This window comes from Phascolarctos cinereus, unplaced genomic scaffold (assembly GCF_003287225.1).
Source record: "Phascolarctos cinereus isolate Bilbo 61053 unplaced genomic scaffold, phaCin_HiC Scaffold_2;HRSCAF=192, whole genome shotgun sequence".
Classification (NCBI taxonomy): Eukaryota; Metazoa; Chordata; class Mammalia; order Diprotodontia; family Phascolarctidae; genus Phascolarctos; species Phascolarctos cinereus.
Genome location: NW_027555625.1, coordinates 153,514,036 through 153,530,915, shown reverse-complemented (window position 1 = coordinate 153,530,915; position 16,880 = coordinate 153,514,036). Strand labels below are relative to the sequence as shown.

Genomic DNA, 16,880 nt, shown 5'->3' with positions numbered 1-16,880 from the left:
ATAACCATGCTCAAACATGTTTGGTTATTAGAAGCCTAATTAAAGTGGACTTTCATAGTATTAGGAAACCCGGGTCATTTGGGCATGCAAACAAGGGTTCCTCTCAACAAATAAGAGTGCTAATAATAGTCCCTGTTGGCCACACATCTCATTAAAGCATTCACACACAGGTTTCTGACATCTTATATTGTTCAGCCTGCAGGAAAATATTTTTTGTTGTTTTGAAATCTATTAACTGTTTTTTGCTATGCAGTGGGATGTTAACAGAGACAGGCTCTTTCCTCTCAGTAATTTCAAGTTTCCAAAAATGGCTCTTGTGGAAAACTAAAGGATCCAAACAACAAAACAAGTCTCACAACAATATTGTTATCCAATGGCCCCAGCTGACCCAAGAAGTTTCAGCCTAGGTGACTTTAGTCATTGCCATGCAAAGAGTGATACCAGCTTGGATTACTTGGATTACTGTACTTGGATTACTAGCTGGTATCTATTACCTTGTACAATCACTCAAAGTCTCAATAAAATGAGGATAGAAATATTTGGGGTCATTCAGACTCCTCCTTGTACAACTTAACTTTAGTGCAGAGTACCTTCAATGAGACAGTACCTATAATAGTATTTTGTAACCACAAAAGTCAAAGTGCCTTGCATATAACAAGTACTTAATAACTCTTACCCAGCTCAGCTCCTGATGCTGAGCAACATTGACACCTGTGTCCTGGTGGCCTTCTCTCTCTGAGGACATCTCTTCCTCTGTGGTTTCCTCTTCCGATGCGTGAGTTTCTCCACAGAACTTCCATTTGAAGAAGTACCAGCATCAACTTTAATAAATGCTTTATCTGATCTAATCTTAATAAATCTTTGCTGAATTGAATTGGTTTGTATCATGTGTTTTTCTCAGGGTCTGCAGAGAACTCAGAACAGCACATGGCAAAAGTAGGTCATTCATTCATTCATTCATGTTTCAGGAAGACAACAATGAGGTATAGCAAAGAGAACGCTGGACTTGGAATTAGTAGGACCTGGGTTCAAATCCAATTGGGTCACTTGACCTGACTGCTGACCCTCAATTTACTCATCTGTAAAATGAATATTGGGCAGGTGGGTGGTACAGTGGATAGAGCCGTGGGCCTGGAGTCAGGAAGACTCATCTTCCTGAATTCAAATCTCCTCTCAGGTACTTACTAGCTTTGTGACCCTAAGCAAGTCACTTAACCCTCTTTGCCTCAGTTCTTCATATGTAAAATGAGCTGGAGAAGGAAATAGCAAACCACTCCAGTATCTTTGCCAAGAAACCAAAATGAGAGGGGCAGCTAGGTGGCAGAGTGGATAGAGCTCTGGCCTTGGAGTCAGGAGGACCCGAGTTCAAATCCGGCCTCAGATAACACTCACTAGCTGTATGACTCTGGGCAAGTCACTTAACTCCAATTGCCTTACCCCACCCCCCCAAAAAAAAAGAAAGAAAAAGAAATGGGATCAGAGAATCAGACATGACTGAAAACAACTAAAACAACAAAATGCAAAGGATAGTAGCACCTATCTCACAGAGCTGTTTTGAAGATCAAGAGAATTGTTTTATGTAAATCATAAAATAATTGTATCATGGTCCCTGCCTTTGTGTGGCTATAATCTTGTAGATAAATACTCTCAAATAACAATTTCAACACTATGAGACATAGAAGAGGAATCTGGTTGTGAAGCTAAAGTGAGATAATATTTGTAAAGCACTTTGCAAACCTTAAAGTGCTTTGTAAGCATGTTATTGTTGTTATTGTTGTTGTTATTAATAATAATATTTGAAAGTGGGCTCCCATTGTTGATTATCCTGACCATTTAAGAGACCATTAAATATCAGCAAGTTACTTGGCATCCGCCTCCTGATGACCTAGTAGGGTAGCCTAACTCTACCCGCATCATTTTTATCAGGGAGTCTTTGCTTGTATGATTTATCCTCTTTCTCTCAAATGTCCCACACGGGGCAAGCTTTAATAAATGTCTACTGATTGGCTTGCTTACAAATGTCCAAAGTGGGCATCCTGCAGAGCACAGACAATGCTGGTCCTCCTAGAGATATCTCTCTGAACTCCTGTTTTCCCTTGATTCTCACCATGTATTAGAGGCCAGGTTGCAGCTTGTTCCAAATGAACATTCTCTGCACAGCTGATGGGACAGAGCTTATGTTCTCACTAAACAGAACAGCTCCTGACAGCAGCTGAGCAGGGAGACTAAGCCTGAATACAAACACTCTGGATAAACTGCTCTTTTATATGCTAATAAATTTCACCCAGATTAAAACTGCAGCTCACCAAGAGTACCATTTCCTTTCATTTTTAAAGAGGAAAAATTATAAGCCGATCATCTGTAAATTGCTTTTAGCTATTCTCTTCAAATTCCTCTCCTCTTTGGAAAAGAAACCTGGATATCCGGATCATTAAAAATGCATAATCCAGCTGTTTACCATATTAAAGATCACAAATCCTTTGCTTTGGTAAGATTATACTTGGATAAATTTATCGTACTTGGCATGGAATATGACACTGGAGTTTGGGCAATCCCAAAGGCCTAGCTTTGACCATGGTCTCTTGTATATACAGCAAACAAATGATCATCCCTCCCTTCTTCTCTCACTCCCTTTTCCCCTTTCTGTGTTTATTCATCCGGCTGTTCAGGCTGTGTTTGCTTTTCATCTTCTACTATCCGGCTCAGACTTGCTCCTTTGTAATGGCTGACAGTGAGGGAGATCTTTGCTGCATGGGTAATCCCTCTGAAGGGATAGGAAGCAGTAAACTACCTGAACAGGGTCACTTCAGAATATATTAGACAGAGGAAGTTCTGCCCTCCTCAGCTCTATCAGTCAGTCCTATCCAGGTGTGGTTCACTGCACTGTATATTTTCCCAACAAAGTTACAGAAAAATGAAACTTTGAAAAATTCAATCTTTTCTCAAACACACAGAGGGAGCCTGCTAAAAATGAACCTTGTAGTGCTCTCTTTGTCAAGCGAAGATAGCTCTTCTCCACCCCCTTTTCTATTCCTTAAATGTGAATTTCTAAGGACAAGAGAGAGAGTTGGAATATCTGGCTCTATCACTAACTAGCTGGGACTCGGAATAGGCTATTTAACATAACTGACATCCGTTTCTTCATCTATAAAATGAGGGGATCAAATTAAACAGTCTTCAAGATCCCAATCTCTTCTAAAATTCCATGATTCTGTATTTTAGATTTGCTCTGAACAGGGCACATGCGAATCAGTGTTTTCTGAGGCCAGTGGGGAAGGAGGAAGGAGCTTTCTCCCTGCTGAGTGCATCTGATGCTCTGCTAAGCCAAAACAAAAAGAATGAAGAGAAGTTGCCCATGAATTCTGCAGGGGAAGGGAAGGAAAAAGCAGAAGATGGGACGGTGATGGGGTGAGGGGATGTCCTGCCTGAAGCAGGATCTCAGTGTGCTTCAATTCCAGGGCACTCCACCAACCCCTGGTTATATGGCATCATGGAGTAAGTATTTGCCCTAGAGTCAGGAAGACCTAGGTTCAAATATAGCCTGATACTTGCTAGCTGTGTGACCATACGTATGTCTCAGCCTCTACTTACTCATCTGTAAAAGGGGCCTAACTACCTGAAATACCTGCCCTAGGGTCGTTGGGAGGCTCAAATGAGATAATACATGTAAAGCACTTTGCAAGTGTTAAATCACTGAGTCAATTATTATTACCATCAGAACAAAGTATAAATCTTATATTAAGAAAAAAATCAGGTTATTACAAATATAATAATAGTAATAAATAGTAAACATTTACGTAGTGCTTTAAGGTTTGTAAAGCACTTTACAAATGTCTCACTTGATCCTCACAACAGCTCTGCAAGGTAGGTGCTGTTACTATGCTCACTTTACAGATGAGGAAACTGAGTCTCTATGCCCAAATGAATAGAGAAACAGTTTGGCCCAGTGGAAACAGTTTGCCTTGGAGTCAGAGGACCTGGATTCAAATTCTGGATCTACGAATTACTACTTAGATGACATAAGGCGAGTCATTTAATTTCTCTGGGTTTTTATTTCCTCACCTATAAAATGAAGACAAAGCTGATTGCACTTCTGTGCTAAAGTCCAGCTCTACTCTGCTGTCTTACCGAGGTGAAGAGGCAGTCATGGGATCCTAGACTTTGCTAACAAAAAACAAGCCTACACCATTCCCCATCCTGTACTGTGTGATCCAGCCAGACTGACTCATGTCTGCCTTGTACACAGGACACTCTATCTCTCATCTCCATGACTCTGCACTGGCTGTCTCCTAGTCGGGGGCTGAATTCTCTCTCTCCTTCCACTTCGCAGAATCTCATCTTTCATCGTGACACAGCTCAAGCATCATTTCTTTCATGAAGACTTTCCTGATCTCCCTAAATGCTAGAGTCCTCCCTCTTAAGCCAGTATTTAACATTTGCATTTCTTTGTAGTTATGCTGATAGATAGATAGATAGATAGATAGATAGATAGATAGATAGATAGACAGACAGATATTTATATAAGCACATGCTGTCTCCCTCATGAGAAGGTTGGCTCCTTGTGAGAAGGGATCATTACATTCTTTGTATTTGTTTCTCCAGTGCCTAACACAGTAGCTGGCAGATATTAGGGGGTTAATACATGCTTGTTGATTGATTTAATGGTCCTACCAAGCTGGAAAGCAGTCAATAAACATTTATTAAGCATCTGTTATGTCACTGTGCTAAGTTCTAGGGGTACAAAGAAAGGTCAAAGATGGTCCCTCCTCTCCAGAAGCTCACATTCTACTGAGGAAAAGTCTTCTGAAAAACTGGCCTAGCTAGGTCTGAAAAAACCTCACCTCCAGAAGACTGGCCAACAGATAGAGTTATTTTATCTATGGTAAAACACAAAACTGTCCTGCAAGTGCAGAGGGAGTCAGAATCTGCATCAGCAAAGGGTTGGTTATGTTGAGGTCTGAGAGGTTGAGAGCCCTCAAAGACTAGAATACAGAACAGGGTCATCTGGAATGAATTCACAGGTTCAAGCATTTTTTAAGTCAAGTTGGCAACAAGTTTATTGTTATGCTTTTCAATGGGCAAGGATTCTTCAGGAAGCTGTGACCTTAGAGGGGTACAGTTAAAGTTTATATAGGATAAAATATAATAAAACATGTGTCAAGTATGCTAACTAGGTTATTCAGGGCAGGTATTAGGGAGTGGTTAAGGAATGGTCAGTTCTTAAAGGAACATGCACTTTTTGTACCTACTGCACAGGCTTTTACCCAGAGTTCACTAGGAAAAACCCACAAAGGGGGGACACACGGAGGTGTGGTTTTAGGCCTGCTATGTCACTAAGTTAACTAGAATCCAGAAGTAACTGAGAGTTGTCCAGAGTGCCACCAATCAATGTCTTGTTTGACAAGATAGATGTAGGGAGCATACATATGTCTTAGGTCTAGAATACAGATAATGAGGAGTCCAGGATGTAGATAATGAGGTAGGGTGGTAGTTTAGATAGTCCAGTGGGTAAGAATATCTTTATGACCCAGTGCAAAGCCAGTTCAAATTAATAATTCCTTCAGGTGCTGTTTGTAACTGCACCAGGGAGAGAGATAAGGGTCTTGCTGGGGCCCACTCATGAGTAATTGCTAGGTACAATGTCCTCAGGCTGGGGAGAAACTGCCAGGGATAGTGTTTCTGAGACTAGGGAAAAACATGGTCATGGAATTGGGGTTCCAGTACAAGCTTCCAGTCATCCCATCAGTTACCCACACCAGTGAAATCTTGGATCCTTGAAACATAATACTTTCACTACAAACCTCCCAGCAGCCCTGTCAGGAGTCAGAAGGACCTGAGTTCAAATTCAGCCTGAGACACTTGACACTTACTAGTGTGTGACCCTAGGCAAGTAACTTACCCCAATTTCCTGGGGGAAATAATTAGTCCCAGCACAATGGGGATCAAATTTCAAAATGATAGAGTACCTTCTAGCTGGCACTGAAATCAGGAGGACCTGAATCCAAATCTGGCCTCAGACACTTACTAGCTGAGTAACCCTAGGCAAGTCACTTAATCTTGACTGCCTCCAAAAAATATATAAATTTTAAGAAATAATAAAATGTGTGTATGGCCATTGTAAGGCTGAAATTATTTATAAATATGTTATCATCTAAGCAAGATTGAGTGGAAGAAGTAGAATAATAATGCTATACATATTTTTATTGGCTTAAATGTATAAATCATTCTGTTGATTGTAAAGCACTTTCTTTACAAGTCCTAGGAGCTAGGTAGTATAAATATAATTGTCCCCATTTTACAGATTAGAAAAATGAGACTCAAAGACTTACCTAAGTTTACATAACCAGTAAGTGCCAGGCTAGGTTATGAAGCCAGGGCTCCTGATTGCAAGCTCAATAGTCTTTCTGCTTCACCACAGTGATGCACAATGGTTTAACATGTGGCCTCAATTAGGTGAACATCTGGCAGTGAACACTTGGAGCTTTTTTTTTTTCTCAATTTATCAGCTCTTCAAGAGTGACTATTTTATTGAGATGTTTGGTGTTGATTGTGTCTCACTATTTGTTACAGCTCCTTCCATGGAAAGGGCAATCACATTGGATGATCCTAAAAAATATTTGCCTTACTAACATTTCCCATATTGTTTCTCCAGACTGTAAAACTCGGGGCTTTTCTATGTGTTGCCATGCCATGTTAATGGTATTTCACAACAGCTGCTAAGTAATGAAAAATGAATTTCCTCTTTGGTATCTTGCATTGATTTTCCTGAGAGTCTTAATAGAATTACCATTGTGCATCATGGAGTCATTTACTTATTTTTATCTCCTTCCTCACTGATGAATGCCAGAACATTTTCCTGCCTTTTCTGATGTTGTTTTGTTATTAGTGCATATCTTGGCTTGGTACATTAGATCAATTTTTCATCTTGCCTAATTCTTCTGGTTATCCTTTCTGTAACAAGACTCCCTTAAATCTTAAGAATTCTTAAACTGAAATACCTTAGTATATTTTGTAGTTTCTGTGTAGGGTGTTTAGGGTAACTAACTGCAAATCAGGACACAAGCCTTCATTGGGGCACTATTCCCTAGGTCGAGGGTTGAGGGGGGTGCTATCTCCAGCCTATATCTTGCCACTGGACCCAGGTGACTCCAGAAGAGAAAGTGAGGCTGGTAACTTTGCACAGCCCTCTCTCACTTAAATCCAATTTTTACATAATTACACCTTCAAATTGTGCAAACTTGAATACATGCAATCACTTCCAGGGTTTATTTCACATTACTATCCTCCCCACCCTCTACATTCCAACCAAATTGGCTTGATTGCTGCTCCCTTTACAGGATATCCCATCTCTTCTGTCCATCAATCAAGGAGCTTTGACTAAGTGCCTACTATGTGCACAATCTTGTGCCAGGTGTAAGGGACACAAGCATACATTCACTCCTCACCTTTGCCTCATAGAAGCCCTAGCTTTCTACAAATCTCAGATCAAGTGTCACATTCTATTAATAGCCTGTACTGATCCCCTACTACTAATATTTTTCCCTGGAAATTACTTTGTGCATACAGGGTGTCCCAAAAGTCTTATTGCATTTTAAAACTATAATATAACTAGTATTAGGTCTAAATCCCAAAGAAATCAAAATAAAAGGGAGAAAGGACCTATTTGTACAGAAATATTTGTAGCAGCTCTTTTTGTAGCAACAAAGAATTGGAAATTGAGGGGGATGCCCATCAATAGGGGAACGGCTGAACAAGTTGCGGTATATGATTGTAATGGAATATTACTGTTATAAGAAACGATGAGTAGTCAGATTTCAGGAAAACCTGGAAAGACATATATGAGCTGATGCAAAGTAAAATGAGCAGAACGAGGAGAACTTTGTACAAAGTAATACAATACTGTACAATGATCAACTGTGAATGACTTAGCTCTTCTCAGCAATACAATGATCCAAGACAATTCCAAAGGACTCATGATAAAAAAATGTTATCCACTTCCAGAGAATGAACTGATGGAGTCTGAATGCAGATCAAAGTATACTATTTTTCACTTTCTTTATTTTTTTGTTTTTATTTACTTTGAGTCTGTGTCTTCTTTCACAACATGACTGATATGGTAATATGTTTTGCATGAATGAACACTTATAATCTAGATCAAATTGCTTACCATCTCAGAGAAGGAGAAAGTGAAGGAGAGAGAGAGAAAATTTGGAACTCAAAAATTTTTTTAAATGAATGTTAAAAATTTTCTTTACATGTAACTGGGGAAAAATAAAATGCTATATTTTTAAAAAACCAATAGCTTAAAACCGTTCTAAGTCTTTTGGAATACTCTGTACTTTGTTGTTATTTTACTATATACATATTGTTCCTCACCTCTTCATAGACTATAAGATAGTATTTCAAGTTTGCTATTTTTTATCCCTAGCACCTATCACAATTATACTTATACACCATAAGTGCATATTGAATGAATCAACGAGAGGTATAGGGAGAAAGGGGGGAAAAGTAAAAATTTCCAGGAAAAACTCATTCTTGGTTTGGAAAGCTCTTTCCTTCCCATGGGAACAAGACATGGAAATAATCCAGAGTTCCTATACTTTATTTCTGAATATCTTCATGACTGACTGGGAAATCCATCGAAGTGAGACCTTTAGTCAGAAACTGACTTATGCCTCGCCTTCACTCTTTCAGATTGCTCAACACAAAATCACACAGTTTCTGGAAAACTTGGCAGAGTAGAGATTCTCTGTAGGTAGCACTGGCATCTCCTGCTCAATACACTATATTGTACAATATGAGACTGTTCAAGTAGCTAAGGAACACCCTTAGACTCCATGGACATAGTGTCCAGTTACCTCTCCACGTGCCTTCCCTTCTACTTATATCACTCCTTTCTAAATTAATGCTTCCTAATATGATCCCTGCATCCAAGCACAAGTATGCAGTCATTCTAACATCCTGAATCTTATACTGATGAATATTAACTCTTTTTTTTTTACCATGTGGATCCTTTGAGCCATTGTGGAAAGATTATGGAGAAAATTAAGCCATGCCCATATTCCACCCTCCAACTACATGAGTTTGTTTTATAATCATAAACAAAAGGCAGATCCACAGGCAAATTACCGATTAGCATCTTTCTAAAACTCTAGACCCTACAGCAAAAAAAATCTAGATTTCAGGCTACTTGAGAATAAGGGCCATATTTTCAGCAAATTTTTTATCCTCTTTAGTAGTCATCCTCTTTATCCCCTTTTTATTCTATTTAGTACTCAAAAAAATGCATCCCTGTGGGCTACCTATTGACTTAAGAAACCACAAATTAGGTGGGATGGGAGACAGGAGACTGGAGACTAGAGATTGCTACAAGCAACACTTTCTTTGCTTTGCAAGAGACTAGAGGAGAAACTAGCTCTGGAGTCGTTCTGCATGTGGTCCCTATGTGAACCACCTCTTGACCCGCAGACCCAGGAGCCAGCAGTCAAAAGGACAAGATCCAGTTAGATGCCACAATGACTAAAATGACTGGAAGAAATGAAACAAGAGATTAAAAAAATAAAATAAAATTAGAATAACAGTTCTGGAGGAAAAAATTCAGAAAATAATTTGGAATAAAAGATGGAAAACTTTACCCAAGTAGTAGACTCCTTGAAAATAAACTCCTTGATTAACTGATCATTGAAAAAAAAATTAATTAAAAATTGGTCATTGGAAATATAAAAGGTGCAATGAGAATTTAGTGACATCATAAGAAAAGAAATATCTTACAAGTCAAAGGATTGAAAAAAATAAAAGAAAATGTAGGCATTTGCTATCAAAAACAACTGGCTCAGAAAACAGACTGTTTAAAGAAGCATTGGATTCCCTGTAAATCATGACCAAACAGAAAATCTGATTGCTATATTTCAAGAAATTACCCCAATCTATTAGAATCAAAAGGCAAAGTGAAAATAGAGTGAATATACCCGAAAGAAACTCCAAACTAAAGATAGTCTGAAATACCATAGCCAAAATCTAAAGCCTACAAGTCAAAGAATACTACAGGCAGCCAGAAAGAGTTCAAGTACCAAGGAATCAGTCATGATGGCAGAAGACTGTGCCACAACTACATTACTCTAGAGAATATCTTGGAATTTGATATCTGAAAAGGCAATTGCTAAAAGCTTAAAATTAAAAACAAGAATAACAATCTACAAACTGAGTAAAGTTCTATAAAAGTGGGAAGGAAAAAATGACTTTTAATAGAAGACTTTCAAGCCTTCTTGCATAGAAATTTTGAAATGCAAACATAAGAGCCAAGATAAACTTAGAAATGTAAATACATTTGAGAAATTTGGAAGGAGTTAAATAAGGATGAAGTGATCATATACTAATAGGAAAAGATGGGAATTCATTTTCAGAATTCTACTGTCTTTAATGGTCACAGAGGGAGTTAAGTAACATACAAACATAAGGACCGAGCATATTTTGGTTCTGTTCTGTTTTGTTGACTTTAAGAGAGAAAAGAAAAAGGAGTAAAGAGAAATATACTAGGAAACAAGGGAGCAACTATTCTTCTTAATTGACGTGCTGGAGAAAAAGAGGATTCAAACATGAAGGAAGGAGAACATGAGGGGAGCAAGAATCTAATGAACCTCAATTAGATCTGAATCAGACAAATGACGGTTGAACACATACATATACACACACAGAATTTGGGTGAGAAATATATTAAAATCAACAAGGAATGAGAGAAAGGTAGAATAGTGAAGGGGATTTGAAAGGGAGGGCAAAGCTGAGGAGGGAACAGTCAAAAGCCAAACAAACTTCAGCTCCTCTAACTTCTTTCTGTGATCTTTTATATCCAACTCACATATCCATTTGGAGCTTATTGTAGTACACTGAGATGATCCTTTAAATAAATCTAATTTCTACCAGAAAAAATAAACTAAAAATTAATACTATCTGTTTTGTGGTATTTTATTTATTTTACTAAATATTTCCTGATTACATTTTAGTCTGGTTCTCCCCAAACTTGGGGGTTTTGACAGGGAAGAATTAGACACCTCTATCCCATACCTCTTCACACAGGGCTAAGGCAAGACATATATATATATATATATATATATATATATATATATATATATATATATATATATATATATATATATATATATATATATATATATATATATATATATAATGATTAAATAGGAATTAAATAGGAATCAGAATTCCTCTTAATTCCAAATATTGAACACAGATTTTAAAAATCATTCAATCTTCCCCTTTTTTAAGTTAGAGGAAATCTGAGAATATGAATTATTTGGACATAATATACTGGAAAAAGTATCGAACTTAGAGCCTGGGTTAAAACTCAATTCTGATTTTTACTAGCTATGAGATCACAGGCAAGTCCCAATTCCATAGTCTCAGCCCCCTCATCAATAAATTCTTAGATCTAGATTTGGAAATAATCTTAGAGGCTAAGCCCCTCATTTTTACAGATGAGGAAACTGAGACTCATAAAGGTTAAATGAGCTGCTACGGTCACATAGGTAGACAACAGCAGAGCTGGGTTTAGAATGCTGGTTCTTTGGCTCCAAATCCATTATTCTTTCTGCATCACTATATATTACATATACATATATACATGTATGTATATATACATATGCATATATGTGTGTGTGTGTATATATATATGTATATATATATACATATATATTCTTGAAGTTTACAGAACATTCTACTCTCAACCTGGGATATAATACAAATATTAATATCTCCATCTTGTAAATAAGGACACTTTCAAAGAGGTTATGGTTTGCTTGTCCAGTGTCACACAAATACTAAGAGTTAAATCCAGTACTGAATCCAAACTTAATGAAAACCAGTGCTCCTCTGCCTCACTGTGAAATGCATCTACAACCTCACAAGGTTGTCATGGAGAAAGCACCTTGCAAACCTTAAAGAGTTTTTAAAAAATGTGGTGTCTTTCCTTAGATCTTCTCAGATTTTATTCATTACAGGTTTTCAGTTTGATGTTTTGAAAAATGAGAGAAAACTACCCTGGACACTCTCAAAAGAAAGCTCTCCATGTTTGCACCTGATCACTTCTTTAAACCACTAGCCAAGGGAAGGTTAGGAGCTCCTCCATTTCAGATGGAAACCTTGTGAATCAGCTTCCACATCTGGAAAATGACATGTTCAATTCCATGATCTCTGATGTCCTTTCCATCTTTAATAATCTATGATTTTGTGGACTTTTGTCTTCTGCCCTGCCCAAACTCCCCCTGCCCCCATGAGCCATTCAGTTATTATACTTTCAGCTAATTCACTGTCAAAGTACAAAAACTACTTTACTTGAATATGGGGAATTGGAGGCTGTTCACTGTCTATGGCTGAAAAGAGGTAACTTAAAGTGTTCCCTTTAGGCCAAGCTTGTTATGGCTTCAGATTCTGGGCTTTTAAAAGGTCCCCATCAGTTTCACTCCTGAGTCCCTTCAGCCATTTTTTGTAGTCCTGGTCACTGAAAGCTGAGACTTCCCAACCTTTTTCATATCATAGAAGAGGGATTTCTTCTTGATCCCTAGCATTCTCAGATTTGGATCTTTAAAGTTCTTTGTCAATCAGTCTCAAGCACATCATAAAACTGAAATCCACAAACCCACTTTTGAAGCAATGTAGATAAAAAGATAATATTAGCTTTTTAAAGAATTCCACACATATGCTGCCAGTTTCTAGACAGAATAAAAAGGCTTGCAAATTATACATCCCTAGCATTGGGCTTACCAGAAGGAGACTATGGAAAACTCCAATCACCTGGCAACTGAAGGAGTCCTGATGTATAAATTAATATACAGATCTTGTTTATTTTTCCCTTTGTCCTTTTGTTTTAATTCACACCAAAATGGCTAAAAATTGGAAAGCAAAGAGATTCCCATCAACTGGGGAGTAGCTAAACAAGCTGTGATATGTAATTGTAATGAAATATTATTGTCCAAAAGAAATCACAAGCAGGGTGGTACATCAACTGATGCAAAGTGAAGTGAGCAGAACCAGGGGGACATCATACACTGTAACAGCAGTATTGTTCAATGAAGAACTGTGAATGAAAGCTATTTTCAGCAATACAATGATCCAAGACAATCCCAAAGGACTAATGATGAAGCATACTGTCCACCTCCAGAGAATGAACTGTTGTTGTTTGAATATAAAATACAGGCTAAAGAATACCATTTTCACTTTCTTTCCTTCATTCTTTTTTTTTTATTTGAGTCTTCTTGAATAAAATGACTAATATTGTCTTAATAATCATGTTTTACATGATTGCTCTCCATCTCAGGGAAGGTAGAATGTAGAACTCAAAACTTCAAGAAAAAATGCTAAAAAGTTGTCTTAAAATATTATTTGGGGAACATATGTATATATGTACATACATATGTACATATATATATATATGTGTATGTGTGTGTGAAAAAATTCAGACCAAAATGACTTCAATTTTTTAGATTACAGAAAGTTATTTCCCTCCTATACCTGGCTTATAGTATAGTGAAAACAAACACCAAATCTCTATAAGAAATTAGCTCAACATTATTCCAAGATTTCTGTGGCCAGCTGCCTTCCCTGACATGACCTGAAATCAGATTATTCAAAGGCAAGACAGGTTAGTGAAAAGACCCCTGGATCTGGAATGAGAAGTTCTGGGTTGGAAGTCCTGGCTCTATCATTATTAACTACATAACCTTGGAAGGGATGGACTGGAAGTAGCTGAAATTTCCTAGAATGACCAATTGATAAATTTTTAGTGTGAGCATCTATGCTTCAGAAATCAACAAATACTAGAAATCGGTGGTTTGATTTATTGTTTTGTTGATTGTTTGGACTTAATAAAGTGCAAATAATGCAGCTTAAAATTAAAAGTGTGCCCTGCAAATGTGTTTTTCCCCCCAAAGAGATGGTTGTTAAATATTTATCAACACACCATAAACCTGAGACAAATCACTTAGCTTCTTAGACCCTTGGTTTCTTCATTTATAAAATGAGAATAATATTAATATTACCTATATCACAGGCTTGTTATGAGGATCAAATAAAATTATAGACATAAAGTGCTTTGGAACTAAAGCACTATATAAATGTGAATTACTATTCCTCTACTAAAGTACTGCTTCAGTGTCTCATCATTGTACAAAAATTACCCGAGGGTCTCGGAGACTGCCAGTGAAGCTCAAATTTTTAGTGGGCCCTTCCAAGTTATAAAGGTTTTTAGAACACACTCTGAAATTATGTTATGTACCTCTTTTCTGAGCACCAGGCTCTCTAAGTTCACAGCAGCTGGAGGATGATGATTTCTTTGTTTTTTCTTTTGGCCAAAGAAACTCTTGAAGACTATTTATTACTAAATATAGTTATCATAATTTTCACTCTTGGGTCATACCACACAGATGACACCAAGAAGCTTTTGTATAATTAGTATAATTTTATTCCTCCAATAGAATATCAGCTTCTTGAGGATAGGAACTATTTTCATTTTTGTCTGTTTATTTCCAGCACCTAGCCTAGTGCCTGACACATAGGAGTATAATAAATGTTTGTTGAATTGAATATTATTCAAGAGAATTGAAAAAATCCCCAAAATTTGAGGCTTCTGGGTAGGTTTTCCAGAAGTGATAGGCTATTGCAGATCCCTCTAACTACCCTTAAAAACGTAAAAATTCTGGGATGCCCCCAAGTTCAGTGTGAAATGCATGATTGCTCTCTGATATAGTTCCCTCTTGGACAGAGGTAAAAATGGGAGATTTTTTTAAAAAAGCCTTTATAATAAATTAAATACTGATTTTATCCCTCTAATCATTTACAATTCTATTTTGGATGAATTTACCTATCTTTTATGAATTAATGAATGATAAAGCACTTATTAAGCACATGCTATGTACAAATATTAATCAAGATGTTGGGGACACAAATATAAAATGAGACAGTCTCTGCCTTTAAGAAGCTTTCATAAAAAGTTACATAACTTTAGTATATATTTAAAAGGAATAGCAAATTATACGTAATAGGTTTGTAGTTTCATGTTATATAAATGTTTAGTTACATAAACACAAATTTCTTAAGCTCAGAATAAAATTTAAAAAATACAAAAAGGGACAGACAACATATACAGGGGAGTGGTGGCCAAGGAGGGAATTTTAGTCAAGGGACTCAGTCATAGGAATTGTAAATAAAGACATATGGCAGTTGATTTTCACTGTTTCCTATGGTAGTATTGATTTTACTACTCTTCCCACAGCAAGAGGTGGACAATGTGTGTAGAGGGAAAGGGAGTGTCAGAGGTAGGTGATATGAATGACAAGCTGTCTGGGGTGGATGAACATGAAGTATGTTCTGGGGCTGTCTAGATAATCATGATCTAGAGAAATTTGCATTCATTTATTCATTCATTCATTCATTCATTCATTCATCACTGAGGACAGCTTAGCCTTACAATAACCTTACAATAGGGTTACATACGTTCCTCATGGCTTCTGGGGGAGTCTGGTGACTACTGATCTAGGTTGGAAGAGGGAAATAGCAAGACAGATAAGAAGATGCTCTAGATGAGTGAATGTTTCTATTGAATGGCTTGCTTTCCTAATACATTATCCCACCAAGGGTTCTCTCCAGGATAGATTCTCAACCTACTAGGGATTCTTAAACCGTTTTTTGTGTCATGGATTCTTTTGGTGGCCTGTTGAAGTCTGTGAACTTCTCAGAATGGTTCTAAATGAATAAAATAATAGGACTACAAGAAAACAAATAATATGGAAATAGAGTTATCAGACTTTTTTTGTTGTTGTTGTTAAACCAAGTTCATAGACACCCAGTTAAGAACCTGGACATATGCCGCTGAGCTCCTGGGACTTTGGAGACCGTGGAGCGGGCGGCTTCGGGCACTAGGAGCCAAGCCAGACCTGACTCAGGCGAGCGCAAACAGTAGCCGGGAGAGGCCAGAGAAGAAAGAGGACATCGCGATGGAAACTGTCCAGGTAGAGCGGCCCGACAGCATGCCTCAGGATCTGTCACAGGCCCTGAAAGAAGCCACAAAGGAGGTTCACACCCAGGCTGAGAATGTGGAATTCCTGAAGAATTTCCAGAAGGGGCAGGTGCCCCGGGAAGGCTTCAAGATGGTGATGTCTTCTCTGTATCACATCTACTTGGCCTTGGAAGAGGAGCTGGAGCGGAACAAGACCCACCCTGCCCTCGCCCCCGCCTAATTCCCTGAAGAGCTGAACCGCACGCCTGCCCTGGAGCAGGACATGGAGTTCGGGTACGGCCGCCAGTGGAGAAAGGAGATCCCTTACACAACAGCCACAGAGAAGTATGTGAATCGTCTTCGTGACCTGGGCCACACTAAGCCCAAGTTGCTGGTGGCCCACGCCTACACGCGTTACCTGGGGGACCTCTCTGGGGGTCAGATCCTTAAGAAGATTGCCCAGAAGTCTCTGGGGCTTCCCAGCACAGGGGAAGTGGTGACCTTCTTCAGTTTCCCGGCCATCGCCAACGCCACCAAATTCAAGCAGCTTTACCGTTCCCGAATGAACGCCATTGAGATGAGCCCAGACACCAAGAAGAGGTGGTGGAGGAGGCACAGAAATCCTTCCTCCTGAACATCCAGATGTTTGAGGAGCTGCAGGAGTTGTTACCCAAGAACCAAGAGAATGGAAACGTTTCGGGGAAGCAGGAGCTTCGAAAGAGGGCCGGTTACAAAGGATAAGGCCGAACTTCCACAGAGACTGCTGCCCCAGAAGCCCCAGCAAAGTCTCCTCTCCCACTCGCCCCTCCTCCGTTGGAACTTCACCCTCTCCATCGTCGCCACTGTCTCTATGGGGTTCTAAGCCACGTGAAGGAAA

The 16,880-nt window shown here is 38.4% G+C and overlaps 1 pseudogene; it reads left to right on the top strand.

Moving 5' to 3' along the window:
* The first annotated feature begins 15,878 nt into the window (after nucleotides 1-15,878).
* On the top strand, nucleotides 15,879-16,880 carry LOC110208839 (heme oxygenase 1 pseudogene; annotated as a pseudogene).